At 42.1% G+C, this 27,741-nt stretch overlaps 2 long non-coding RNA genes across 8 annotated transcripts in view; one reads left to right on the plus strand and one right to left on the minus strand.

The window, feature by feature from the left end:
* LOC309341979 lies at positions 1-27,445 on the minus strand. Of its 7 annotated transcripts, XR_014156621.1 has the most exons (6): positions 27,295-27,445; positions 26,864-27,153; positions 24,478-25,187; positions 11,134-11,234; positions 4,737-4,941; positions 1-2,633 (listed from the first exon to the last, which is right to left on the minus strand). It is a non-coding gene; the product is annotated as an uncharacterized lncRNA (long non-coding RNA). The 7 variants fall into 7 exon arrangements; XR_014156622.1 differs by lacking the exon at positions 27,295-27,445 and having other exon boundaries at positions 26,864-27,285; XR_014156623.1 differs by lacking the exons at positions 26,864-27,153; positions 27,295-27,445 and adding an exon at positions 26,500-26,603 and having other exon boundaries at positions 25,134-25,187.
* The window catches only part of LOC309341977, a 45,491-nt gene continuing 44,473 nt past the window's right edge, over positions 26,724-27,741 (plus strand). Inside the window, exons 1-2 of the long non-coding RNA XR_014156618.1 lie at positions 26,724-26,854; positions 27,441-27,539. This is a non-coding gene — a long non-coding RNA (uncharacterized lncRNA). The remainder of the gene's footprint in view (positions 26,855-27,440; positions 27,540-27,741) is intronic.

The following is a 27,741-nucleotide window of genomic DNA, read 5'->3' on the forward strand; positions in this document are numbered from 1 at the left end:
ACAGGTACCTATTGAGAAGATCCATTAAAAACAACAGCTGTACCCAAAGGAATCATTGTGAAAATAGGAAATATTTAGGGGTGTGTGTGCCAAATTTTGTCCTCGCTCAGGGCACCATATTACCAAAGTCCGTCCCTGGTAGTGTGATCCTCTGCAACAGATGAGCTACAGCCTTGCACTTAAGTTTGCTAACTAAATTGACTAAAGGGAAAAAATGGAATGGCCCCTGAGAGATTAGAATGAATCGCATTTGAGCTCCTGATATATATAGGGCTCTCTACTAAGGTGGGGAAGTGTCACACTAACTGCTTTGCATGCAAAGTGGCAGCCCAGTGGAAGCTGATGCCACATTGATGGTTATCAAAGAGAGAGGGCTCCAAAACAAGGGATTGTAAGCTAGTCTTTCCGAGCTGCAAAACTGATTTAACCACCAGGAAGTAGGAAACACGAAAATGTATCCAACATTAATTTCATTACTGAAAAGTACCAATAGACAAATGCTCAGTATTTCTTGACAAATAAACCAAATGGGATCCAGATACCTGAGGATCCAGTGAAATTGTGAAATTGCCAAACCACCAAATTAGTTGCATGGGCAGGAGCAGCAGGAAGTTGCTCCATTTACTTTAAATATTCCCATCAGCATATTGCCTTACAAGAATAAATTTCTTGTGGGCAGATTTCTAACCCCATACTATAGGGTCAGATGCATTTTGAATGCTATTTAATTTGCCTAGAGTCCAGAGAGTTCTTGCTTACTGGTTTATTACGCACTATTTTGTGCCACCAAGATGCTTTTTCCTGGTTTGAGCCAAAGTGGCTTTTCCAGAAGCTTCCTAGCAGGATTGGCTCTGGCGGTGGAAGTACACAGTCCTGACATCTCTGCCACTTTGGGCTTTCCCCTCTCCATCCTAGTAAGTGGCAGCAACACAGCTGCCAGGATGCTAGCATTGCAGCTCCACCCCACCAGATAAGCTGCTTCTGGTTTTGTAAGGTCTGCTGTTACCAGATTTGCCCATGTGAACCCCTATCTCTTTACTAGAGACCATTGCATGCTGCAGAGAGTATTTTCTCGCTGAGCTAACAAACGGCAGCAAGGCAACCTTCCAGAATAGTTTTCACTCCTCACATCATTATGGGGCAGCAAAATGACTCCAACTAGAATGTATGAGCAAACGGCTAGCCATGGGCACTCACTGTGATGCACAGAATTGGAAGGCTAGTTTGGAGCTGTTATCCAAAAATGTGGCCATTTAAAGCACCCACACTAGGATGTCTTGTGCACTGACCTGCTCTTCAAGAGATGATGTTGAATAATCGCAGCAAATTGAAAGCGGCTGCTTGTGCACACAGTGTCATTGCAGACATTTTCAGACATTTTCATCTTTCCCCATTCTTTTACCCTAAGAGGGCAAAACATGCGTGGTGAGCAGCTGCACAGAACAGGCACTTGGTCATCAAAGTCTGCTTCTGTGCATCATTTTTGTGATTATATTATGTATGTATGTATGTATGTATGTATGTCGTCATTTCAAGGGGCTACCATATAGCTGGAGATTATGATTTGGATCTTAATGTAACTTAAGGAAGCTCAAAGAAAAGAAGCTTCAGGCCTCCTCCTCCCCCTGCACCCAAAGCCTGAGATTTATTCCCTTTGTTTCCAATGTGGGGGGGGGGAACATGTGCTAGTCATAAGGCTGGTTTTGGTAGCATGTTGGGGGCCTGGGAGAACAATGAGTATGAAGGATCCATTCGTTCCCAGGATCTGCCACTGGTATGCTCCTTTTTGCATTTACTAACACTGGAGCACTGAGAACAGTAAGGTAAGGGCTGCAGAGGCTGCCACAGCAACAGGGAGGGAGCTCACCAAGTTGGGTCTTAGTCTCTGAATGGACAACCCTCCCAGGGATGATAGAATTTCAGCCTTAAGGAAGACCACAGAAAGAAGTTCCACAATCTATTCTCCCCTTGGCAATCCTCAGACACCCCACATTATTCAAGAGGGCCCCCATCCCTGCCATTCAGGCTTGGGATGTGTGTGCATGGATAGATGTCAGGGGTGGGGAAAGGAGGAAGTGGGAAACTTTGCTTCCATGACCTTTCTTATCCTATGTGATATATCCCTGAGCCTTTGACACTCAACACTCATTATTTGGGAGAGAGTTCCCTTTCAGAAATTAAAATCTGATCTCTGTTTCCTCCCCTTCCCCAATCTTTTTTCTTAAGTTTTACATTGCAAATTAAAATTCCAACATTAAACATCAACGTCATCATTTAGAATTCCCTGAATCCTTCAACTCCCCTCTGTCCTTCCATGGTTACAATTGTCAATCTTTTTTCAATTGCTTCTCTTATTTTCTCTTATTTTTTTCCTTATTACAAGCATTACTCAAATCCTGCCAAAGTTTTAGTTGTTTACATTATAAATTTTTCCCATTCCTTCTTGAAGTTCTCCTCTTCCTAGTTTCTGATTTTCCTAGTCAGTTTCGCCATTTCGGCATAGTCCATCATCTTCATCAACCATTCATCTCTGGTCAGGACTTTGTCTTCTTTCCATCTCTGGGCCAGTAGCATTTGCGCTACTGTCATTGCATACATAAATAATCATTTCTGCTCCTTTGGTATCTTTGCACCTAAAATTCCAAATAAAAAAGCCTCTTTTTTTTTTTAACAAATGTTATTTTAAACATTTCCCCCCAACTCATTATAAATCATTTCCCAGAATGCTTTTGTTATCTTGCACGTCCACCACATGTGGTAGAATGTGCATCTGATCTTTGTTTCCTAACACTAGAAGTGTATGGCTTGACCTAAATATTTTGATTCTCTCATGAAGCCTGCTAGTCATAGAGGTAATGCTGTACACAGATGTACAGTGGTACCTCGGGTTACATACACTTCAGGTTACATATGCTTCAGGTTACAGACTCCGCTAACCCAGAAATAGTAACTCGAGTTAAGAACTTTGCTTCAGGATGAGAACAGAAATTGTGCTCCAGCGGTGCGGCAGCAGCAGGAGGCCCCATTAGCTAAAGGGGTGCTTCAGGTTAAGAACAGTTTCAGGTTAAGAACGGACCTCCGGAATGAATCAAGTACTTAACCTGAGGTACCATTGTACACTACTGAGGTCTTTCCTTTTCTATGAATGCGACAGAAATTTACAGAAAATTGAACACTGCATTCAGAATTCGATGTCATACTTCGAAAAGGAATTACAAAATTTGAAAGTTTCAAACTGGGGAAAACTGGTTCCCCCCGCCCCAGCCATAGTTGCTTTCCTAGCCTCAAAAGGGTGTATTATACAATATAAGCATTAACTCTTGCAGACTCAGAACCAGCTAGTTTAATCTAGGGAGCATTAAAGACAGCACATGACCCAAAGCCCAACAGGTGGCAAGGGTTAGCCTCTAACAGTTGTTTGATGATCTAATGTCAAACTCATTGGTTGCATTATCCCACATCCTGAGAGCAAACAGGTGACCACATCTCCCAAACCACAACTGGTTAGCAATTTCAAAGAGAGAAGTCATGAAACTGACTGACTAACAGGATACGGTACTTGGCCTACCCTGTACGGACAATCCCCGGTAGATTGATGCCATGACACTCTTGCAGGGAATGTACAGAAGAGTAAAATGTTGTTCCTTGAGCTCTGATCAGTGAAGACTTCCATCTCTCGCATGTGGCTGCATTTAATCAAACATCTTTCACCAGCACCACATTTATGAAGTTTAAACAAAAGCACCGGGGCTCCTTAGCTGGTTATTGGTCCTGCATAGCTAAGATGGTTAGGCGCCAGAAAGATATGGGAGGCAACTCCCAAGAGATGCAGAATCTCAGCACATGGTGTTTACCTTCATTTCCAGGCACTTAATATACACTGATGTGCCTTTGAATTGCTTGTCATCAGGTTGTCTTTGGCATTTGGATTCCCCTGCCCTCTTTTTAGTCCCTGGATGGGAAGCCCTCTATGTAAAACAAGGCGTTCTTCCCCCTAATTAAAACCTGTGATGCAATTCTGAGTGGCAAGTGAGTTTTAAATTATTTATAAAACAAGGCCAATCTTAAAAGGGACATTGTTAGGAAACTGTATGCTAATATACGTTACTTCTGGAAATATCCTTTGCTGGATGGAAACATGAAAGATCAAGGACTTCAGCTAATGCTTATTGTCTGCCGTCTAAAAGTCTGTAAAGTTGCTGGGATTCATCTGGTACCAGCGGCGCCTAAGGACTCTACTAATATTTTTGTTAACCAGGAGTAATGGTGGCAAAGTTACCTTTTATTAGGTTTTTGAATTGGGGAAAGTGGAGCTATGCCTCACTTCTGAACTTGGAGCTGCTTTTGGTCTTTTGGGTTTGGCTTTTGCTGCTCAACTCCCCATGGGACTCTTGAGTCCGCTAAGATCCTGATTGCATTACCTGGGTAGCCTGGCTATTCTTTTGTGATGGTTAATACTTTAGTTCCTGAATCCAGGTCACAGGCTCACCCTATTCATAACACAAATGTGCCCTGAAGTCAGGATTTGTAAGCAAAAAGAAGGCTTTCGCCATTTGCCTCCCTTACTGCAGAGGAATATTTGAAGTCATTGAAAGAGTCAAAATGGCTCCAGGATTGCTTTCCTGTACTATTTCAAACACATGGTTTATATACGGTATTTAGATGTGTGTGCATTTATGAATATTTATTCTATATTTGAGACCTCAGAATTCTTATAACAGCAGAAACATCTTTACTTGGATCTGTCTTGATATTATCATCATTTCCGGGGTTGGGGGTTGGGCGGGGAGATGGAGACGCCATATAAATGAATGACATCCCTTGGACACAATGGGCTCTGTTACTGTTTCACTTTATTATAGAATTTCATTTTGAAGTTCCTTCCTTTCTCTTCCAGCTTGTTTCTTTATGTCCACTGAGCTTCAAGCTCTGTGTGAAAGTCTGGGAAAAGAAAATGACAAATCGTGATGGACTTCCGGGTTAGCGCGAACGGCTAATGGCGGATTCCCTCCGAGCTCCGGAGGGAATCGGCTCTGCTGAAGACGGGTCTTGCCGTGCCGGCGACACGGGGACCCTCAGAAACCGCAGGCGCGGAAGCCTGCGGACTTGGTGACTCGGTGGGCACCTTAAGCGCCCTCCCCGACCCACGAAGAGCCTTTTTAAAGGCTACGGAGAGGGTACGGAGAGTGGCGTGGTGCTGAGAGTAGACCGCTACTTCAGTGGAGCGAAGCCGCAAGCCATGGCCGGAGAGCGCTGACTTTCTTCCCAAAATTTGGACTGGATAACAAAGGACCTGTGAGTAGTGGAATTTGGACTTTAAAATTTTTTTGTCCTTTGAATTCGGCACGATCGGGGGATGTGTTAAAGGGAAGTCCGCACCCCCTCTACTTATAGACTATTTAAAGCAAGGAACAGAGAATTAAGGCGGAATGAATACTGTTTTGATGATTTAAAAGTTTTTCACAAATTTGATAGAAGAACATTTTGTGCTGGAGAGAAAGGGAGGAACTTTGGAACTTTGTGTGTAATCCCCCCCAAAACCCGGGAGTGTCCTGTTTGGGTGCCGGAGGAAGAAGTGAAAGGAGTTTGACAGCTGTCAAAGAAGCTGTCAAACGGGCGGACAAAGTAAAGAATTTTGTTATTTAACAACTCTCTGAATTAAAGGTGATACATTTGAACTGAGGCGATTGGAAACAAAGTACTGATAATAACAAAGTAACAGATTATTGGAAAAGGACTACTAAATAACTGAAAGCCCCCTAGGGGGAATTAGTGACATTACAATGGCTGCAGAGGGAAAATTACTGGCGGAGATAGAAAAAATGTTCTTTCTCGTGGGAATCCTGCAAGAGCAGAGTATGGCTCTGAGTAAAGTATTTATGACCTTGAATTCTGAAACAAACAACTCTGCTGATTGCACAAAGGAGACGTATGACAAAAACTCTGCAGCTGAGCAGGAAGAGATGCCTTTGGAATTGATAGAGAAGAAAGAAGGAGTGCAGACACTACAAGTGGAAAATATCAACCAGGAATCTACATTGTTAGAGTATGAGCAAGAAGACCTTTGGATTACAAACCTGCGAAAGATGAGAAAGAAGAAGAGGGAAGTCCCTGGAGTACTTGGAATATTAAAACTAAAAAGAATAAAGCAACATGATTGGGACTTTCCTCTTGAGTATGGAAAAGTAGATGATCCTTCGCAGCAAACACTTTTTAACATTCTGGATGAAAGAAAATATGATGTGACTCTGACTGAACTCCTTCGGGGTCTTAGGACCAACAAAGAGGACTACGAATATAGTTGGCAGAGAGGGACTGACAGAGAATCAGACGCCTCGGACGTGAGGAATCCGGGCTAAGAACTATTTTTTGTTTGTTTTTTGGACATTTGTTTGGGAAGGGACAGAAACCGGGGCGGGGGGGGGGAGAGAGAATAGAACTATAAAATGTTATGATTTGTTTTATTTGGTCAATGTGACCTATAATTAATATAATAAAGGGAAAATTTGTGGAAGGGAAGTTAGATCGACCTTAAAAAAAAAAATTAATGATTATAAGAGAATTGGATAAGTTGAATATAGATAAACAAAAAGAATTAAATCTTTAAAAGCAATATGAATATGTTTAAGAGGTTAGGTAAGAACTTGCTGAATTAACTATTGGAACTGGGATGTAAGAGGAGGGGGTGGGGGGAAGTCAATGAAAGTGGGTAAAGAAAATTAGGGTATGTAATTGTATTTGTGTGTTTTTGTCTTTGTGTGTGTGTTTGTTGTTATAAAATGTAAAAACCCAATAAAAATTATTGTAAAAAAAAAGAAAAAGAAAATGACAAATCGATAGGAGGTGTGCTCATTTCAGACCATTAGCAGAAAGTGGCAAATAATTATGCTTTCTCTTTTGAGTTTTCCTTTCTATTGACAGTACATAACAGAGCTTGCAAAGGGAGATTCTCTTCTGTCGCCCGCTCTTTGAGCTCTTCTGGTGCTTATCTGCAGAGCTCCCTATGACATGATGCTAGAACCTCTGTTCCTTTTTTGCAGTCCAAGTACAATACAAGGGGTGGCCTTCCGGGCCATTCAAGGACCACTTTGAGAAAGCATTTGTAGAAATGACTGCTGCAGGAGGTGTTATACTCTCATTCATATGCCCCAGGCAACCAAATCAAAGTCATAAGGCTTACTTGTCTGCAAAGAACCATAGCTGATAGATGCCTGCTAAAAACTTCTTTGTTTTGGCAAGCCTATCCAAGCATGGGCTTTTATTGTGCTTACTGATTTTTAAATTCTGTTGATTTTATCAGTATTTTTAAAAAATCATTTCACTATATACACATTGCTTTTAAACTTTGTTGATTGTATCACTGTGTGTATCAGAGCATGGATAGCTAGGGTGGTTGGAGTGTGGTGTTGATAATGCCTAGACCGCAGGTTGAATCCTTGTATGGGATTGCTGCATATTCCTGCATTGCAGAGGGTTGCTTCAAACTCTACAATTCAATGTTTCTATATTTATTTCTGGCTTCAAGTAAGATTAGAAAGAGAGAGAGAGAGAGAGAGAGAGAGAGAGTATTGCAATAAGTTGCACAGGAGATCCAGAGGTCTAATGCAGGCATAGGCAAACTTGGCCCTCCAGATGTTTTGGGACTACAACTCCCATCATCCCTAGCTAACAGGACCAGTGGTCAGGGATGATGGGAATTGTAGTCCCAAAACATCTGGAGGGCCGAGTTTGCCTATGCCTGGTCTAACAGAAGCTAAGCTAGGTTTGAGCTAGCAGATGATATTTATGAAGGCTGACGCCCTTTCTTCAAATCACTGATCCCTTGTTTTATGTAATTGCCGTATGCTGTAGGTTATGATTTGCAGTGTGGCAAATTATAATGGTGAAATTGTTATGGCCTTTGGCCAATAAACCTTTGATTGGTTGGGGTCTGTATTTTTCAAGAAAAGATTTTGCATGGTGTTATGTTAGAGACGTTTCATAGCAGTCTATAAAAGTTCTTAAATAAATAACATTTAAAATGTGCTTTATAAGAAAGCAAAAGAGAGAAGTTAGCATCTCTGGTAGAAGAAACATTTGGTATGTTTACTCTAGAGTGGAGTTAGTACTGCCAACATTTCAGGTGGCAGAAGGTTATTACCAATAAAAGAAGACTGAATATTTTTGTAATATCAAGACAGTTCCAGCAGCCTAGCCTGAGTGTCTTGTCTAGGATGGGGGCAGATTTTCTGTACCTCAGAATGCATCCCTAAATGCAACAACCTTAAGGTAAAGGTAAAGGTACCCCTGCCAGTCGTGTCCGACTCTAGGGTTGTGCGCTCATCTCACTTAAGAGGCCGGGAGCCAGCGCTGTCCAAAGACACTTCCGGGTCACGTGGCCAGCGTGATGAAGCTGCTCTGGTGAGCCAGCACCAGCGCAGCACACGGAAATGCCGTTTACCTTCCCGCTATAAAGTGGTACCTATTTATCTACTTGCACTTAAGAGTGCTTTCGAACTGCTAGGTGGGCAGGAGCTGGGACCGAACGGCGGGAGCTCACCCCGCCACGGGGATTCGAACCGCTGACCATACGATCGGCAAGTCCTAGGCGCTGAGGTTTTACCCACAGCGCCACCCACATCCCTATAAATGCAACAATCTTACTTCATCCCATAAAGTTCAGAGCTGATAGCCATTAAGATCTGAGATGGCATTACTGCTACCCTGGGTGCCATTACTCAGTAATGCTAGTGCAGCAAGACAAAGAAAGTGTTGTGTGGCTTGTTGTTATTATTTTGTATACATGGTACAACTGAAGCTTGTTGAACATGAGGAGGGCCTGACGGCGAATTCCAGTCCACATGTCACATAGTTCTCGTAAGGATACTCCGCATGTGCGCTGAAGACAAGAGAAAAATAAGCAGCCAGATCAGATGCAATGTGCAAGCTGGCTTGGCCACAATTTCACAAAAGCACTGGGAGGTGCCCTCCTGTTTTCTTCTGCAGAGCTTACACGATAGGATCTGCTCACCAATCTTCAGAAAGAAGGTTCCACTTAAGATCACTCACTCCATGCTTTTTTACTTGGGGTTTCCAGTGGGGCTACTCCTATAAGAAGCCAATTCTTAGTGAGAAGAAAGGTGGCTTTTGCTGAGCCAGCTTCACCCTATGCTTCTCATGCCTGGGGGCAAGATCTCAGCAGTGGCTGCTGTGTGCTTTTCAATCCCAAGCCAAAACTTATGACCCCCAGCTTTGCTTTGTCTGATTTCCATCTTGTCATTTCTCCTGCTTTATTACTTCTGCTGTGTTTTTATTCATTTCTCTTATTTTACAAGCAGGTCCCTGAAATGCTTTCACTGGCTATGTCCTTCCTGCAGTCCTGAAGAATCAGTTACCAAAATCCCAACTGGACTTCCTGCCAAATTGCTCCAAGTAGCAAAAAGCTGCTCCTTCCCCCACTTTTTCTTCTTCTTCTTCTTCCCCCGCTTGATGTGCCTTGTAGGCATCTCTGCTTTTCCTCCCTTTCCACAGATGTTTTGCATTACTGCATAGTCGCATACAGGAAAGCAGGGGACTGTGGAATATTTTGCTAGATTAAGTAATGCAGGTCAGACCTGAATTTGTGTAGGAGACAGATAAACTTATAAAAGACTTGCTTGTTGAAGTCTTGATTTTGTGGGCTTCAAAGCAGCTGCGGGCTGATTTTTTAAAAAATGGAGGATGAAGGCTGACATTTGGACAAGCAGCAAAGCTAAGACTTTGCTGCCCTTATTCTCCTTCACCCACACTAATTCAGAAGGGCTCCAGGCCTCTGCATGCATTGAGGGTTGCCAACCATTCAGAAAAAAGACTCAGCCTAAAGTTTTCTTTTTAATCTCCGGCTCCAGGGATACAGACAGATAGAGAGAAAGAGAGGCAAAAATGTTCCTCTTTAATCAGGCCTTTGGCTGATTGACTTTTAAATATGTTGGAGGAAGTAGGGGGGATTATTGATTTGTTGTGAGCTGCCCTGAAATCTGCGGATGAAGGGCAGTATACAATTTGTTCCTTAGCCACAGTCATAGTTCATAGTTCAAAGGACTGTAACCAGGATAAGGAGTTACAGATAGGTAGCCGTGTTGGTCTGCCATGGTCAAAACAAAATAAAAAAAATTAAAAAAATAAAAAAAAATTAAAAAAATTAAAAAAATTAAAAAAAAATCCTTCCAGTAGCACCTAAAAGACCAACTGAGTTAGTTCTAGGTATGAGCTTTCGTGTGCATGCACACTTCTTCAGATACTGGAAGGATTTTTTTTATTCTGTTTTGACCAGGATAAGGAGGTCAGCATTTCAAACTCTTGCAAGGATGTGTGCCGCCAATTGTCTGCTTCTGTTGCTAGTGTTCTGCTGAGGTGAACGATGAGCGGGAAGTGGGAAGCCTTGAGGAAAGGGTTAATGATCCCTTGCCACAGCACCACTACTGCAATCACATTTGCAACTCTCCAAAGCGGCAATTTACAATGAAGGAAACGCCAGCAGATCAGTCATGGATGTCTACTGATGCCATGTGCAGTTGGCGTCTCGGTATGCAGAAGCTGGCCTTACCAGGGTTGTCTGTGATGGACAGCAGGGCCCCTTCAGGGCTGGTCTAGTCTGGCAAAAGTCCAAGGCAAGTCACTTCTGTCAATATACAACATTCCAGTATATGCTTTGTGTTATTCCGAGACAGTAGTTTAGCATTTTCACTCAGCGTTTTACGTTTACGTAGGAGACCAGAAATGTGTCCCTGGGCTCAGAAAGGTGGCTGAAGTGAAGGCCACTTAAGAATCTGTGCATTCCCTGCTTTACAACATGTAATTCACACACAAAAAATGTCCATGACGTCCTGCCCCAGCATGCCACTGGGAGGAGGCATACCAAAATATCTCCAGAAGGCTGCCGTGTCCATTAAAGTGTTAAAAATGAGGATATATAGCAGGCAAAAATCTCCGTTTCAGACTTTTCATGAACATATATAATCTAAATAAGAAGCAATCCTCCCTTCAAAGGTTTCAGGATATTTATTTTTAGGAATTCCAGAGCGTTCATAAATTGAGCTCTTTGTCTGAGCCCCTCAGAGGAATACATTACCTTATTGAGAAATAATGTCTGGGGGTTCATTTCACAGGGCTTACCTCTGGACTCCGTGATGGAGAAACAGCAGATTTCAATTCCCATGCCCCTTCTCTGGTGCAACTTGTACCGTAGCTGTAAAGCAACCTCCAATCACAGCAACCTGGAAAGAGGTGAAGGAAAGAATTAGCATTTAAGCCAAGAAAAGGAAATGGAAAAAAATTATGTAGATAAGATCTCCCACCTTTTTGTAAAACATAATGGCATGAACTTACAAGTTCAAAAAAATAATATCTAGCATGGGATGGTGCCCCACAATAACCCTTCATCCCAATTCTTGTCTGTAGGATAATCTGCACTTAGGTCTATTTGTCTACGCTCCTCATAGGTTTTGAGCTTAGCGGGTGTGCCTTGGATGTTGGATATATCCTCACTGGGCTCAGTTTCATTATGTCAACCCTCACACTTCCATATTTCTTTATTTATAGCAGGAGTAGCCAACTGCTACCCTCCAGAGGTTGTTGGACTCCCATCATTCCTAAACACTGGCCATGCTGGATGAAGCTGATGGTAGATGGAGTCTAACATTGGCTACCACATTGGCTACCACTGATTTTATAGCTTTTGTAAATTACTTTTTAATATTCATTAACAAAGTGTTTTATAATATAACAATTAACCTGGGGGGGCACCAATCTGTTGAAATGCATAAAACAGCCCAACAGCAGCAGGATTATCTTCAAATCTTTAAGACAGCAATTTTTGTCAGCACTACAGGTTGTTAGTCAACGGTGGGAAGACAGGGATCCATCTTTGCTGCAATGTGTGAAGAGGGCAGTAGAGCAACCAGGAACAGGTTTTGGTGCTTGTTATCCTACGCAAATTCCCAAGTGTTGACAAGAGGCGCAATAATTTTCTAAATCTGACCAAGGTCTATAGAAACGTGCTCCTTATGGGATCAACCTCTGGAAGATCACTCTAGAAAGTATGTAGCAGATCGCTTCAGAAACCATCAGGCAATACAGAGAAGAGACCCTTTTATATTACCGAGCAGGTCTCCTAGCCATCCCTTCCACTCAGGGCTGGCCCACCCATGAGGCAACTGTCTCAGGTAGCAGGGTCCTCAGGGGCAGGTGATGTCATTCTTTCTCCCCCCCCCCCATTCCTGATGTAGATCTTCGCTTACCCTTCTTCCCTAGTGTGGAGGGACCCCATTTTGGGGTCCGCCTCAGGTGCCAAAATATCTTGGGCCAGCCCTGCTTCCAATCCAATATGGTTCTAATCTGCAACATCTGCTACTACTCTTGTCTAGTATGATTAGACTGAAAAGAAGACAGGGTGCCAGTTGCTTTAATAATTGTACATAACAAGGATTTGTTTGGTTGCTTGCAAGTGGAGCTTGTTATGTGAGGATGAGAAGAAGAAGAGTAGTTTGGATTTGATATCCCGCTTTATCACTACCCAAAGGAGTCTCAAAGCGGCTAACAGTCTCCTTTCCCTTCCTCCCCCACAACAAACACTCTGTGAGGTGAGTGGGGCTAAGAGACTTCAGAGAAGTGTGACTGGCCCAAGGTCACCCAGCAGCTGCATGTGGAGGAGCGGAGACACGAACCCGGTTCCCCAGATTACGAATCTACCACTCTTAACCACTACACCACACTGGCTCTCCAGAGAAGCCACACTCAGGGAAATGGTCTTTCTAAACTAGGTCCTAACAAATTACCTGGGAGTAAGTCCCAGTGAACGGAGAGGGACTTACTTCTGAGTCGATATGTATTGGATTGCAGTGCCTGCTTATGTATTAAAATACACATTAAAATATCCTCTAAATTCATATTTTGAAGGGGAATTATCGTCACAGAAATGGAAAAGAATTATGAGTAAAAAATGTGAAAACAACACAGATCGGAAATTGAGAGATTCATAATGATAGTTCACAGCTCTACACATTAATCCTGCTCACTCTGAATAAAAATTGCCACAAAATGTCACTAAAAATTAAATGCTGGGGCAAATGTGGAGGTTCCTCCTCAAACTAAATGTCTAAGGAATTTAGAGGAAAGCAAAAAGTTTTCAGGAATGACGAATGACATTTCTCATGGGGTATCATAACTTTTGCCACAGCGTTTCACCTAAAGTGAAAATTTGATATAAATTTTGCAGTTCCTGCTCAGGAGAAACATCCAACGGTTTATTTATCTTTTGCAGAACAAAAGAAGTTTAGATAAAACTGCAGAAATTTCTCAGGGGACGTTACATGCACATCCCTGTTCTGACATTTTGTATACTGATGATGCAATTAATTAAAGGAGGCACAAAGTCTAAGTGTTGAAAGTCTGCCAGAACCCTTCATTTACAAATTAAACAGGTTCTGTATATAAACCTCCAGAGGAGAATAGCTATTGGACTAACCTTTTGTGCAGCTAAATCCAAGGGGGGAAATGGCCTCCTCTTGTTCCATCTCTCTAGGCTGCTTATATAGTTGACAAAGTGGCAAATGGTTTAGACACAGAGTTCTCTCACCTGAACCCCTCCTGTGGTGCTCTCTGTTTTAACAGCATTTCAGGCAATGGCTGAAAAGGTGTCAGTCAGCTTAGCTTCTATATGAAACTCTATATTGGCCATTCACCTCTGGACCAGCAGATCCAACTCACTGTAAAGGTCTTGAGTACTACAACTGTGCTGACACCAGGATCATTCACATTAATAATATTTCCAAATGGGCCCCAAATCTGGCAACACCTAGCCATTATTAAAAGTCTCTGGACTGAGCAACTACAAGGTGTGAACTTGTGAATTCCAGCTTGATTGTAGGAAAGAGGGCAAGGTCAGCAACAGGCTTGTGAAGAGGAAGGTGGGTGAGTAGCTGCTTTTCCAAGACTGCAGAAACCTCTAGTCAGCCATGTTTATGATATATATGCAGTATAATTACCTCAGAACCAGGATTAAGACACTCTCCTGTTATATCATAAGGAACCTTAAAGTGGTCCTACCACCTCCAAGTTCTAATATTCTCCTGAAAATTAGCAATATTGAGGTCAGAGCCAGACTGCAAAAAAGAACCCTAAAAACAGGAGTAGATGCATGGTGACTGGACAGAAGAAATTGCAGAGTAGAGTCTAAAGAGCATCTATGCCCCATTTCACATCAGAATTCATGTCACACAGCTTCATGAGTAATAGCTTGGGAAGACTATCCATATTAATCTGTATTTTACCCCATGCACCTCTCTCAAAATTTACCCATTACCACCTGCAGACAAGGTTAAATATTAAATATATTTTCCTTCACCTCTAAGGACACATAAGACCATAATTGTTGTCTTGCTGAATCTCACTAGGATCCAACTAACTCAGCATTCTGTTTTCATTCCAACACTGCCAAACCATATGCTTTCATACACTCACAGTCAGGACATGGAGGTGATGACCACTGAGTGGTGAGATGTTGTTTTCAATGAATTATTGTATATTTTTCTTGGGTAGACAAATATCCTTTATACTCAATTAGTGTGTGTGTATTTTTATTTTTTATTTTAATTCCAAATGCATTACTCTTTTACTGCATTACATCTACTCTTACGCCCGGTTTGTAGAGACCTATTTGCAGCTCTTTACAGTCTGCTTGAGATTTCTGCAAAGTAAATAACACGGCTATTGGTTCACTCACTTCCTTCCTTCCATTAAGAAAACTGTCTAGTTATCCCCACTTTCTGTTTCCTGATTTTTATCAGTTACTCATCTTTAAGAGGACTTCTTATCTGGATTACTACTGTTTATACACAACCAGCTGATATTTACCTATTGGCAAGAAGGAGAAGAGTTTGGACTTGATATCCCACCTTTCACTCCCCTTAAGGAGTCTCAAAGCGGCTAACAATCTCCTTTCCCTTGCTCCCCCACAACAAACACTCTGTGAGGTGAGTGAGGCTGAGAGGCTTCAAAGAAGTGTGACTAGCCCAAGGTCACCCAGCAGCTGCATGTGGAGGAGCGGAGACGCGAACCCAGTTCGCCAGATTACGAGTCCACTGCTCTTAACCACTACACCACACTGGCAAAAGGAACATGAAATCATTAGTAAGGCGGCTTTGCTGTTCTGAAGGCTAGTACAATATAATATTAAACTGGTTTTAACATGGCTATTGCCATCTAGTAGAGTCTCCCCATTTGACATGGCCAATTAGGGGGCAAAACATGCAGTATAGGTTTTATAGCTTTAAAAGATATTGAATTAAGTAATACTATTTGAAAGAGAATTTGCTTATTTCCATGCACTGAGACAGGACCTTGCACACCTAAACATATATTTCTGCTTATTACAAAAGAATGCTACCTATGATCAATCAAATCATAATGTGGCACAAGCAGCTAGCGGATAGTTAAGCTATGGCACTCACACCCACAGGAGGCAGTGATGGCCACAAACCTGGATAGCTTTAAAAGGGGATTGGACAATTTTGTGGAGAATTGGGCTATCAATGACGACTAGCCATGATGGCGGGGCTCTCCCTCCACAGTTGGAGGAGGTAATGCTTCTGAATATTAGTTGCTGGAAGCCACAGTAGGGAAGTGAGCTATTGTGCTTGGGTCCTGTTTGTGGGTTTCCTACAGGCATCTGGTTGGTCACTGTGAGAAGAAGGTTGCTAGATAATATGGGTTACTGGCCTGATCCAGCAGATTCTTCTTATGTTCTTATGGTATGGGTTTCAGTTTCCTCAATGCCAGAGGTAGCCGAGGTAAAAAGAGCAAGTCTAATAGGATATATACACCAATCTCAAGAACAATGAACTTTTTCATTTCCTGCAGGAGAAAGAATTTCCAACCAATTAGACCTGTAGGAAACGATTTTCCACCCTCCTAATACAATTATGAAACTGAGCAATGATATTCTCCTTCGCTGAAATCCCATCCTCATTTGTGGCTATTCCACTTGTAAGAAAGGGGATCAAGGAGACCTGGATTTATGCTTGATAATGCAAACAAATGAATTTCTTGCCCCAATGACTTCCCATATGAATCTGAACCACAGTTTTATATGAGATATATAATCTATAATATAACTAGCAACATGAAATACAGAGGTATGGATTAACTGAGAAAGCCTTGCAAAACCTTTTATAGCTTTCAGTTCTGAAGGACTCCCCCCACCCCATACCAAAGTTTCAATGCTTTTTGAATTTCAAACAAATCCTGATCAGGAAACTCAGCCAAAATGTCTGGGTTTTGCCTGGTTTCAGGTTGAAGCTGCCCTGAGCGAAGGCTTGAAGCTGCTCATGATTTCAACCCTCCAAACAATAAACTGAAATATAAATTATAAATTGGCTCAGCTTCATTTGAAACTCAGCCCAGCCTTCCATGAAATTCAGCCCAGCTTTGCCAGAAGGCATAATTTGAAATTGAGTTGGTCTGGGTGTCAGAGTTGGGGTGGAAGACACTTGGAAACTTCCTAAGTTGCAGCATGGGGAGCATTTGTTTGAAAATTCTTGGAAAAGAATAAAGCAGCCTTCACCAAGATTGGTGCCCTCAATATTTTTGGACTACAGTTCCCATCATCCCCAGCCAGCATGGACAATGGTCAGAATGGTCAGATTTTAGTTAAATACACACAGTTAGCAATGCTAGACATGCTCAGATTGTGAAGCCAATCCTCAAGATTAAAAAGCTAAACGATCTTCTCCTGGGATGCATGGAGGAGTGCCGGTTTTCCGTTATTGATTCTGGGACTGGTAATCCCACTCGTATCCTCAAAAAAACAGCCCTGCAGAGCACCTGCAGCTCCCTCCTCCTTCCTATTGGTCAAAGTAAATTTCAGCACCTTGGGGCTGTTGTTCATAAGATTTAGGAGGCTAGGGCTTTGCTTACTGAATCTTGCTCACAAGTATTCTAGCAGGGTATCCAAACACCCGGGACATCCCTATGACTATCACTGGGAGTAAATAAATTAATATTTAAAAGCTTACACACATACAGCTGCTAGTTGCAGTGATTACTGTCATTAGCTTTTTGGCTGTTTGGGGATACAGTGGTACCTTGGTTTAAGAACAGTTTAGTTTATGAACAACTTGGATTAAGAACGCTGCAAACCCGGAAGTAGGTGTTTTGGTTTATGAACTTTGCCTTGGAAGCAGAACATGTTCCGGTTTCTGTTGAGTGTGTTTAATTTGTAAATTGAGTCCCCCACTGCTATGGGAAAGCACACCTTGGTTTAAAGAACGTTTTGGTTTAAGAACGGACTTCTGGAACGGATTAAGTTCGTAAACCAATGTATTACTTGACCTGTTTGTGTGCTTTATGTTTAATATTCTAGATGCATTTTATATGACTTGTTAATGATTGATCAACAATAATGATTAATTAAAAAGGTAAAGGTACCCCTGCCCGTACGGGCCAGTCGTGTCCGACTCTAGGGTTGTGCGCTCATCTCACTTAAGAGGCCGGGAGCCAGCGCTGTCCGCAGACACTTCTGGGTCACGTGGCCAGCGTGACGAAGCTGCTCTGGCGAGCCAGCACCAGAGCAGCACACGGAAACGCCGTTTACCTTCCCGCTATAAAGTGGTACCTATTTATCTACTTGCACTTAGGGGTGCTTTCGAACTGCTAGGTGGGCAGGAGCTGGGACCGAACGACGGGAGCTCACCCCGCCGCGGGGATTTGAACCGCCGACCATACGATCAGCAAGTCCTAGGCACTGAGGTTTTACCCACAGCGCCACCCGCGTCCCTCTAATGATTAATTAGTAGATTGTTAATTTAGCATTGCAAATAGTTTTATGATTTTAATCATGTAGCATGGTTATTATAGTATTTCTTTGGCCTGTTATTCTGCTGTAAACCACTCTGAGTACAAATTTGTAGAAAATGTGTTATATAAATAAAATAATGGTGAATATAATAATCCAACCTCAAATCTTTCAGTAACTTGTCAGCTGAACAAATAACCAACACTCAGTGTCTTGCTTTACATTCTAAGCTGGAATGCAATTCAATTTGCATTCCTGTTTTCTGAAAGTAAGAAAGAACTTTGGTGACATGTGAACTGAAGGGTGTGTACATGTGCAGTGTTGTCCATCATAGAGTGTGATGGGAAATTGGAGATGGCTTTTAAATATGCACATAGTACTCATTAATATGCATGTTCACTGAATATGTTTGGAGAAAGGGAGAACTGTCTCAAGCATGTACTGAGTTGTGCTTGAATGTGTCTTTGGAATCTGTCCATTGATTAGTAGCACTCTTTGCTAGGAATTACCTAGCGAAAGTCTCCTCTGGCAGGCAAAGAAAGGCAAAGTAATGGAGTTTTAAGCAAGAGGCAAGTCTGAGGCAAGAGAAAGTGCAGACGTCCCTAGGAAATAAAGACCATTCAGCACATGTACAAATCCCTATCTTCAGCTTTGAAAGCTAAGCATCTCTGTTGTTGCACGGCTGAGTAACTAGGCTTTGAAATATGTTATAAACTGAAAGCAACTGACTGACATTTTCAAGATGTCAGAAAATTAGGAAAGCTGGACAGAAGCACTAGGCCAAGAAAGAGACGGGGAAAAGAAAGAAAGAAGTGCATTTTGTGCCAAGAAACCCTGAGCTGCCAGAATGACTACTTACGCCAAGAGGCTCCAAAAGCTTTGGGCTTTTTGTACTGCTTGACCCAAGTACACTGTTCTTCTTCTGGGTCTGGGCTTCAGGTTCAGTGCAGGAGGTCGAAGGGATTTGGGATGAAACCAAAGAGGATATTTGTGTGCATTTAATGCCTAGCTCTGGGATTATTATGTTGAAAAGCAATCCATTTCCATTCCCTTCCCTTCCCCAGTTCTTTCAGAATATATCGCATTCAGATTTAGATTCCTCCATATTCTTACCTAGAAGAGGATAACTATTTCTGTTGCACATATTATTATGAGTTTGTGTCTGGCTTGATATAGATACACTTTCATGCTTAATCCAGACTCTCCAAGTGTCCCTATTTTCCAGGATTTACAGAAGCAAACCTGGTTTCTGATTTGATCCCAGAATGTCTCCTTAGGATGTTTCTATTTTCATCGGAGAAATGTTAGAGGGTATGGAGTTATCCAACCCCCGAGCCATCTGAAAGCAGCGCTGTATGGGGATGTTTTTTAATGTTTAATGTTTTCTAATGTTTTTATATATGTTGGAAGTAGCCCAAACTGGCTGGGGCAACCCAGTCAGATGGGCAGGGTATAAAAAGTAAAATTATCACCATCATCATTATGGAATAAAAAGGTAAAGGGACCCCTGACCATTAGGTCTGGTCGTGACCAACTCTGGGGTTGCGGCGCTCATCTCGCTTTATTGGCCGAGGGAGCTGGCGTACAGCTTCCGGGTCATGTGGCCAGCATGACTAAGCCGCTTCTGGCGAACCAGAGCAGCGCACGGAAATGCCGTTTACCTTCCTGCCGGAGCGGTACCTATTTATCTACTTGCACTTTGACATGCTTTTGAACTGCTAGGTTGGCAGGAGCAGGGACCAAGCAATGGGAGCTCACCCTGTCGTGGGGGATTTGAACCGCGACCTGATGATCAGCAAGTCCTAGGCTCTGTGGTTTAACCCACAGCGCTACCCATGTCCCTCATTATGGAATAGGACATCCCTATTTTCCTTGGAGAAATTTTGGACAAGCATACTCCTAAATCTCAGGAATATATTTTGACAGTTAGGAAGCCTTGCGATTTTTGCCATCTATCCTGGGGAAATCACAGATCACCACCATAAATGGTGTTGTTCCCTAGCCAAAGGCAATAGCTAAATATCAGGCCTTTGGGACGCTTTGCTTGTCAGCATGCACAGACTTCCCATAGCAGCCATCACACTAATGAAGCTCCTTGGAGTTCCAGCAGGGCTATTTCACAGCCTGGTTTCTGTAGCAATTTAGGTTTTTATTGCCTCTGGGACAGAGCTTCTGCAAGTCAATGAAACACTCTGCTGCAGTGGTAAAAGGTGTAAATTGAACTAACTTCATGGGGTCCCCAAGAAGCAGTGACAGATGAAGGAGGCTCTCTCCCCTGCAACCATTCTCTTCACTATAGCTGGGGGGGAAAGAAGAAGGTTGAGGTGTTACAGTAAGAAAAGCAATATTTTATGAAAGTTGCAAGCTGTATGCCTGAAACAGTCCCCCACAGAGTACTCTATGGACTGGTGTTTTCTGTTTATTGTACCTCACCGCACCTAGACCTGGTTTCCTGCTGGCTTTCTTCCTTCCCATGTCCTCACTTTATTTTACCTCAGTCACTACAACCATTTCCAGTATTTGTCCAAGTTTCCACTTAGTTCTTTCGCATCCGACCTCATACACTTCTGTTTGCCTTTCTCTTCTATGGTCTGGACTTGGGCCCCAGACAACAGCAAAGAGTTTCTGAGTTCATTCAGAGGTGACAGTGTAGGGTGTGCAGAGATGCTTTAAATGGGTTTTTAACATTGCACGTTATTGCATTTTAACATTCAGGTTTGCTTCAATTGTTATAACCCACCCTGGGGCTTTAAGGGGAAGGGCGGGTAAGAAACTGGAATCAATAATTGTTTGTCTTCTGTATCTCAAACATTTGTATTGTTATATGTAATAAAATAACATAATTAAAATTTAGGGAGGAATGCTACTACCTTCACTCCCAATAATAACAACAACAATAATTCTCTTAAAGTATTGTCGATGAAACAATCCTAATTTGCATTTTGTGTTTATGTGTATGCTTAATTTTAATTCAGTTGTATTGTCTTTATTTCTTCCTTTATTCTTGCATATTATTGAAGTGAATATCCTTTCTTAAAAAGAAGTAATAACTGAAAATCAGCAGCAGTAGCATGCTTCCTCTCTCTACCCTTCCCTGCCACCCAGCTGCCCAGGTTTGAAACCAGATTGAAATGGGGCTAGATTATCCATTTCATCCAATAATCTATGGAGCTGTATATGCATTCAACACACTGTTTCTGTCCCTGTTTGGTTCTTTTCTCAAACTTTCCTTCTTCTCTCACTTAGTTTCCCCCCTTCTGTCTAAGTCATGACAAACACCAGCCTAACTTAGACTCTTGAGCACATTTACCAAGCTCTCTTGTATCCCTCTTGTAAATCTGTCTCTCTGGCTACTACATTTGCATTCCCTTTTGCTCCTTCAGGCTTTCACACCAGTTCATGTTCCCAGTGCCTCCTGTGTGACATCCATGAACTTGTGCCAGTTTTTGTTGGCTGATACTCAGTTTTAGGATGCAGTGCAAATAGCAGGAGTTTATAGTCTTTTCTCCCAAATATTTGGGAGAAGGAGCCAACTGCAGGCCATTTAGAAAGCTCAGTTTCTTGAACTGTTCTCTTCTAGTCTTTTGTTGGGGCAAGGTCAATAACACAGAAATATTAACTCAGTAGGAAACATAGCTAGGGATATCTGTTCATATATTGCTTCACTGGTATAATGAATACTTAGTTTCCTGAGGTTAAAGACGTACATCCTGGCATGCACTGCAGATACCACTTTGTTCAGTACTTGAAACATATATTCAGAACAAGAGCAAAGCATATTCCAGATCTGAGGCAAAGTGCCCTCCGTAGGTCACTCCCCACCCCAAAGCAGACTTGTCAGGTGGTAAGTTGCAGCAAGAGGCCAGCTGCAGCACTGGAGCACTGGGCTTATGTGGCTAAACCTGCTGGCACTACCATTGAATCCCCCACAATGCAATGCTGTAATTATGCTCCTGTCAGCACCAGGAAGGAAAAGTATGCCCAAACTAGGCTAGTGTTAGCAGTGGGAGAGGAGCTTGTGGGGACCTCAGCATATGCCCAAGAATGGTGCTTGCTGGTGCTGGCCATGAGCACATTAAACATGTGATAGGAATTAAGACCCTGGGTGAAGAGGAAGGATAAGGTTATTTGAGGCAGCCCATTAAGAGAATCCGCATCACTCAGGGTACGCAGGAAGCAAAAAAGGCTAATGCTATTCTAGGCTGCATCAACGTAAGTATAGTGTCCCAGTCAGGGGAGGTAATAGTAGTGCTCTGTTCTGCCTTGGTCAGACCACACCTAGAGTACTGTGTCCAATTCTGGGTGCCACAATTTAAGGAGAGTTATGACAAGGTGGAGCATGTGTACAGGAGGGTGGCTAAGATGACCAGGGGTCCGGAAACCAAGCCTTATGAGGAACGGTTGAGGGCATTGGGTATGTTTAGCCTGGAGCAGAGGAGACCATCTTCAAATATCTGATGGGCTGTCCCCTGCCTAGCTGCATATAGCCTCTCCTCCTTCTAGTTAACAGTTTCCAAGTTGGTGTTGCTCTTGAAAGTTCTTACACGAGATCTACCAAATTCTGGAAATAACTAGAATCTGCTTGTGAATTTATGGGTTCATTCTGAATTGGACTTGGGACACAAATGAAATAAATAATGTTAGAAAAGGGGCAGATGACTGCTGGGAAAATGAAAGAACAAAGCTCTGTCCCTGTATGCATGTATGTACATATTCATGGATTTATTTCATGGATTTATATCCAGCACTTCAGTAAGTTTCCAGGGAATCCTGCAAAGAATCAAAAATACTTATCATGATATAACCCTTGCTCTAAGAAACCTCAGCTTATGTATAGCCAAAAATGTGGCATCTGGAATTAAGAACCTCTTCTTTCATTCAGATTACAAATTGAAAACAATTCAGACTCAAACTGAGGATTACGGTGGTTTTGGCTCTGTAGCTACTAAAGGGGCCATGAATTTCCTAACTTTTATAGGATGTACGGGAGATAGGTTTGAACTTTTTATGCTTGCCTCTTTTAAAATTCTATAATCATACGGCTGTTCAATTCTCCTGGGTAAACTGAGACCCAAGTAGAATTTAGTTGGTTGTAAAATATATATTTTGTGTTCTCCATCATATATATCCCTGGTGAATTTATTCATTCTCTAGCAGTCTTTTTTATAGCAAGCTACAGATGTGTATTACTTAAACAGATTGTCCCATCTTCTGAGCAGAGTCTTATTGAGTAGATGGATGCTTTGATAATATGAAGATTTCTTGCATTTTCAGAAACTAGTTATCTTATTCTCACCTCTTATTCAAAAACAGCACTGAAAAAATGATAGAATCTTTAAAGTCTTTTAACTACAAGTTTTTCATCAACTTGGTTTTTACTTGCCTCATTTGGTAACATATAAATAGCCTTGGAGATAGTAATATAAAGCTCCAAATCTTTTGGATTATTTAATATTTGTGTCTTAATAATTTAATTATATGAAATAAAATAACTTAATCCAGAGCCACATGCATGCTTATTTACATCCTTGGAGCTTCTGCATGAGTGGAGCTCTGTTCATTTAAATCAGGGGTTTGGCCGTGGCCAATCTTCACCCAATAAGGGGTCCAATTTGGCCTGCAAGGCCATTTTCCCTAAAGCATCATCCATCAATCAGATGGAATCACTGGGTGATAGATGAAAACTGGCCCCTTGCTAGGTTACTTCACAGAAGCAACAAGAATAAAGCTGTTCCTCTGTTAAGCAACCATTTTGGTCTGACTTCTTTGAAATAACCTGACAAGGGGCCAGTTTTCATCTGTGTTTGGACACTAGGTGCCGTTTTGATTCAAGATGTCAGACTGAAATGTTCTAAACTGATTTAGACAACTCTGAAGATACTGTCACCCAGCTTGGCATGATGGCTCCTGAGGTGGAGGAGTTGGTTAATCCCTTGTGCACTCTATTTTACCAGAGTGAATTTAATAGCCAAGATTTAAGTTTTGGCTATCATTAAGCATCATGCAATTATCGCCATCGGCGAGCTGCCAACAGAAGATGTTCAGTCTGCCATGTTCTTCCTCTGTAAGTCCACCATCAGACACCATTTTGAATCAAGGTGGTGGGCCAAATTATTCCAAACTGCACCACTTAAGATATCATTGCTCAAATTGGCATGGCAGTTTCCAAGTAGTAGATTTTGGTCTAGGCTGGGACACTATCAGATTTCATTTTGACTCAAGATGGTGAAGTGAGTCACCTGCAATGATTTGAACACCTTTGAAGATGATATTGTTCCCCGATGTGGCATGATGGTTCCTGACATCATAGAGTAAGTTTGAGCCTACGTTTGAATACTATCAGATGCTATTTTGAATCAATATGGCAGGCTGAACCCTTCATAACAGCACTGATGTTAACCATCATTTGGCAGGAATATAATAAGTCTATGCACCAGATTTGGCCAAAATCCCAATTCCAAACCAAATTTGGCCAATTCAAGCTGATCTCAGCTTTGACCAAGTTGGGTCAAGAGAGCCCTGTACTGCCCCAGGTTGGGTTGCCCCAAATTAACCAGGACCATTTTGCATAACAAAAAATGGATTCTTTTTCAGCCATAATATATATATATATATATATATATATATATATAATCTGCTAAAATGTTCCCTTATCCATTTAAATTTACCTCACTTGCCCTCAGTGATAAAATCACATAGCCAGACATGATTGGCTGCATAGTGTTATGATGTCATGCTGTGATTCCTGACAGTTATTCTCATGTGACTACTTCAAAATCGAGAAAGAAAACGAAACCATAGTATTGCTGTTTCAAAACTTTAAAAATTAATAAATTTATCAGGTGATATTTACACTCCACTGGAACAGCTATTCTTGCCTTTAAAATCGATACTGGCAAATATTCAGTGCAGCTCCAGTTATAACATTTTTGGAAATCAAATATAAACACACTATACTTCCCTCTTAATTCTTCAACATGCTTTTGTGCTTTTTGGAGTCCATCAGGTTTTCTCTTCAATCCAGTAACCCCTGAAACAGATCCACTTTTTCATATTGTAGCTGGGATGTATATTTTATATACAGCAAAGCAGTTTTCCGGGGCATATCCTCCAGACCCCTGTTTGTCAGCATTGTTCTTCTCATCAACCTTATCTATCTTCCACATGTACATACTAAAGTGGAATCTCTTTACAAGAAAGCTGTCGGTATATGTTGTGTCCTTGTTGTGCCCTTTTCATATAACCTTCTTCCCCCAGAGGAGTACATTATTATTTTTTTTTTAAGTTCACCATTTTAGGTAATTCACAAATGCTAAGGACTCACAGTTTTTACACGTACTGTACAAGCCTTGATTGTAGCCTTGTCCAAAGGAAGGAACTGCAACAATAAAAACATCTGTGTAAGGCTTCACCTCTTCAAAATCTCAGAGATCTACTCCTTCAACAAGTTGTCAACACAATAATTCTCTGTAAAGCTTTTGTGTCATATGCCAGGAAAATTGAGAGCAGAAGTGACAATGACACATGGCCCCTCAACTTTAGCTTTTATGAAAAATGGGTTTCTTTAAGGGACAGGGGGTTCCAAACCCAGACCCTGCTTCCATCACTACAATGGTCAGAGATCTTCTAGATTCCCCTGTGCCTTAATAGGGGGACCACTACTAACAGAAATGGAACTTCTTTCTGTGACTCCCTCCACTTTTCTTCACCACCTGCTTGCTCACCCACCACCCATCTCCCTTCTACAAAGAAAGCCAATGGCTCTTGAGGGAGGTTAGGTGATCCTGGGTGACCAGGCCAGCAGGTCACAGCTCTTTCTGAAGAGATGAGAGCCTGGGAGGGGAGGGTGCTTGCTGGTATTTGCAGGGTGCAAGATTGGCCCTACCAATAGGCAAAGTGAGGCAGCTGCCTCAGGCAAAAGATTTTCATTGACACAAAAAGCCCACAAACTGTTAGCTATTTTATTTATTATGGTATTTTTTTACAGACTTGTGATACAGAGCAAAATGGAAAAGACTCTGGGACGGAGGAGCAACAGCCTCCTCTAAGTCGGTGCCATGGGAGAGGTAGATGCAGGCCTCACCTCAGTTCTCTCACACAGCCTGCTATATTAAGGGGATCCCTGAGGGCATTTTGCCCCGCACCCCAAGCCTTCAAAAACATGCCCAGATTTCCCTGCAGTGAGCGATGAGGTGAGAAGTTAGGTGATAATTGTGTAGTGGTAGTATGAGGAACAGATGACTTATGAAATGCCACCAGCTTCTCCTGCAGTGGCCAAGAACCTCATTGGAAATTTAAAACAAATATAGCAGACAGAAGAGTAGTACATTCCGTATGTGGTGGCAATTCCACCCTTGCGTAGTGTGGCATCATGATGCCCCACTTCTGATCACAGTATCTCTGGCCAGGGGCAACAGTTTTTCTTTCATAGTTTATTTGTGCTTCTGAAAGGCAGGCAAAACCAGCCCAACATATTTTGGATAGGGTGCTTTTTAAACAAACAACAACAAAACATTCCTACATTTATGACATTTAATTCAAAGTCCACATGTGAACATTTCTGGCCAAATCACTGTTTCTATGCCAGCAAGTGTAGCAGGAGATTCTGCACTGATGACCTAGCAAGGTTAGAAAGTAAGGTTCCCCGTATTTACACCAGGGAGCTTCATACTGCAACAGGTATGAGGTACCCCCCAGAGTCAAGTTGCTTGCTCTGAAGCAGCTTTCTGTTGCTGTTGCTCTTGTTCCTGCAGTTTCCTCTCTTTTGCCTACGGGCCCCCCCTTTTTTAGTGGCTCCTTCTCTTTGGCTGTGTTCAATTGGTGCTGTTGTTCTAGACTGTTCTTTTACAATAATGCAGTCCCTCAGTTAAGCAGCCATTTTGGCCCACCTCAATTGAACGCAGCGCCACCTGTAGTTGAAATAGCAGTACAACAGCTAGCTCTAGGTTACACCCTGTCAGGTCTGAAGCTGCTTATTAACTTAAATCTCTTTATCCTGATGGATTCACAACGTAATGGAAAGTCCAAATGTGAAGGAATCGTGAGGTAGCAAACCTTTTATCGTACAAGACCACTGTAGCACAAAAACAAGCGTCTCCCTTCTAACTTCTATCGGGCACTGTTTCTTTTATCCTTCACTTTGTCTTGCACTCTTGTGGGTTTTAAAATCTCATTTTCCATTACATGTGATTTTGACAGCAGGCTTTGTGTAGATATCTTGCTGAGGTCACTTATGGAGCCAATTACATGGAAACTGCTCCCAGTTTGGATGTTTGTTTGGTATTCAGTTGATGTTTTGTCTGTTAATTCCGGAGAGGTTTCCTTCTTAGGCGTGTTAAAGGCATCTGGAGGTGAAGAAAGTCAAGGTGATATTTTTTTCTCCCTCCGACATAGAAATGTGAAATAAACTGAAGTCCCAGGTCAACAAAATCCAAATATATCAGAAGACAGAGACAGGAAACTGTAACAAAACAATAAAAACTCACTCTTCGATTTTGAAACATCAAAGGCCTTGTAATGAGGAAATGTATGACAGGGAACAGGAGTTTATAAGTAGAAGAATTGTGGGAAATGTCACATTAAAAATGGGCTTGACATTCTTACGAGATGTATGTTTTGCTTAAAATCCTAGGTGTGCAAAAGTCCGTGCCCCAAAATGACTTCAACAAGGCCTAGAATTCACTCGTTCCAAGAGACTCCATCTGACAAGGTTTGCTCTGCATGGCAGAGGGTGAGTCACAGACTATGGTTCTTTTGTGCCATATTCCTGCCTGTGCAGGGGGTATTCCTTAGGTATTGTATACATTTAAGATGGCTGGCTACCAGCGACTTTTAACATTTGAAAAAACAAGTAGCTGTAGGAGCAGAAATGTTTGAGGTGATGCCCATGGCCAGTTAGTGCCAGGGACAAGGCAGATCATTAAGCTTAAGCT

The sequence above is a fragment of the Podarcis erhardii genome (genome assembly GCF_964252035.2).
Source record: "Podarcis erhardii genome assembly, chromosome: 5".
Taxonomy (NCBI): Eukaryota; Metazoa; Chordata; class Lepidosauria; order Squamata; family Lacertidae; genus Podarcis; species Podarcis erhardii.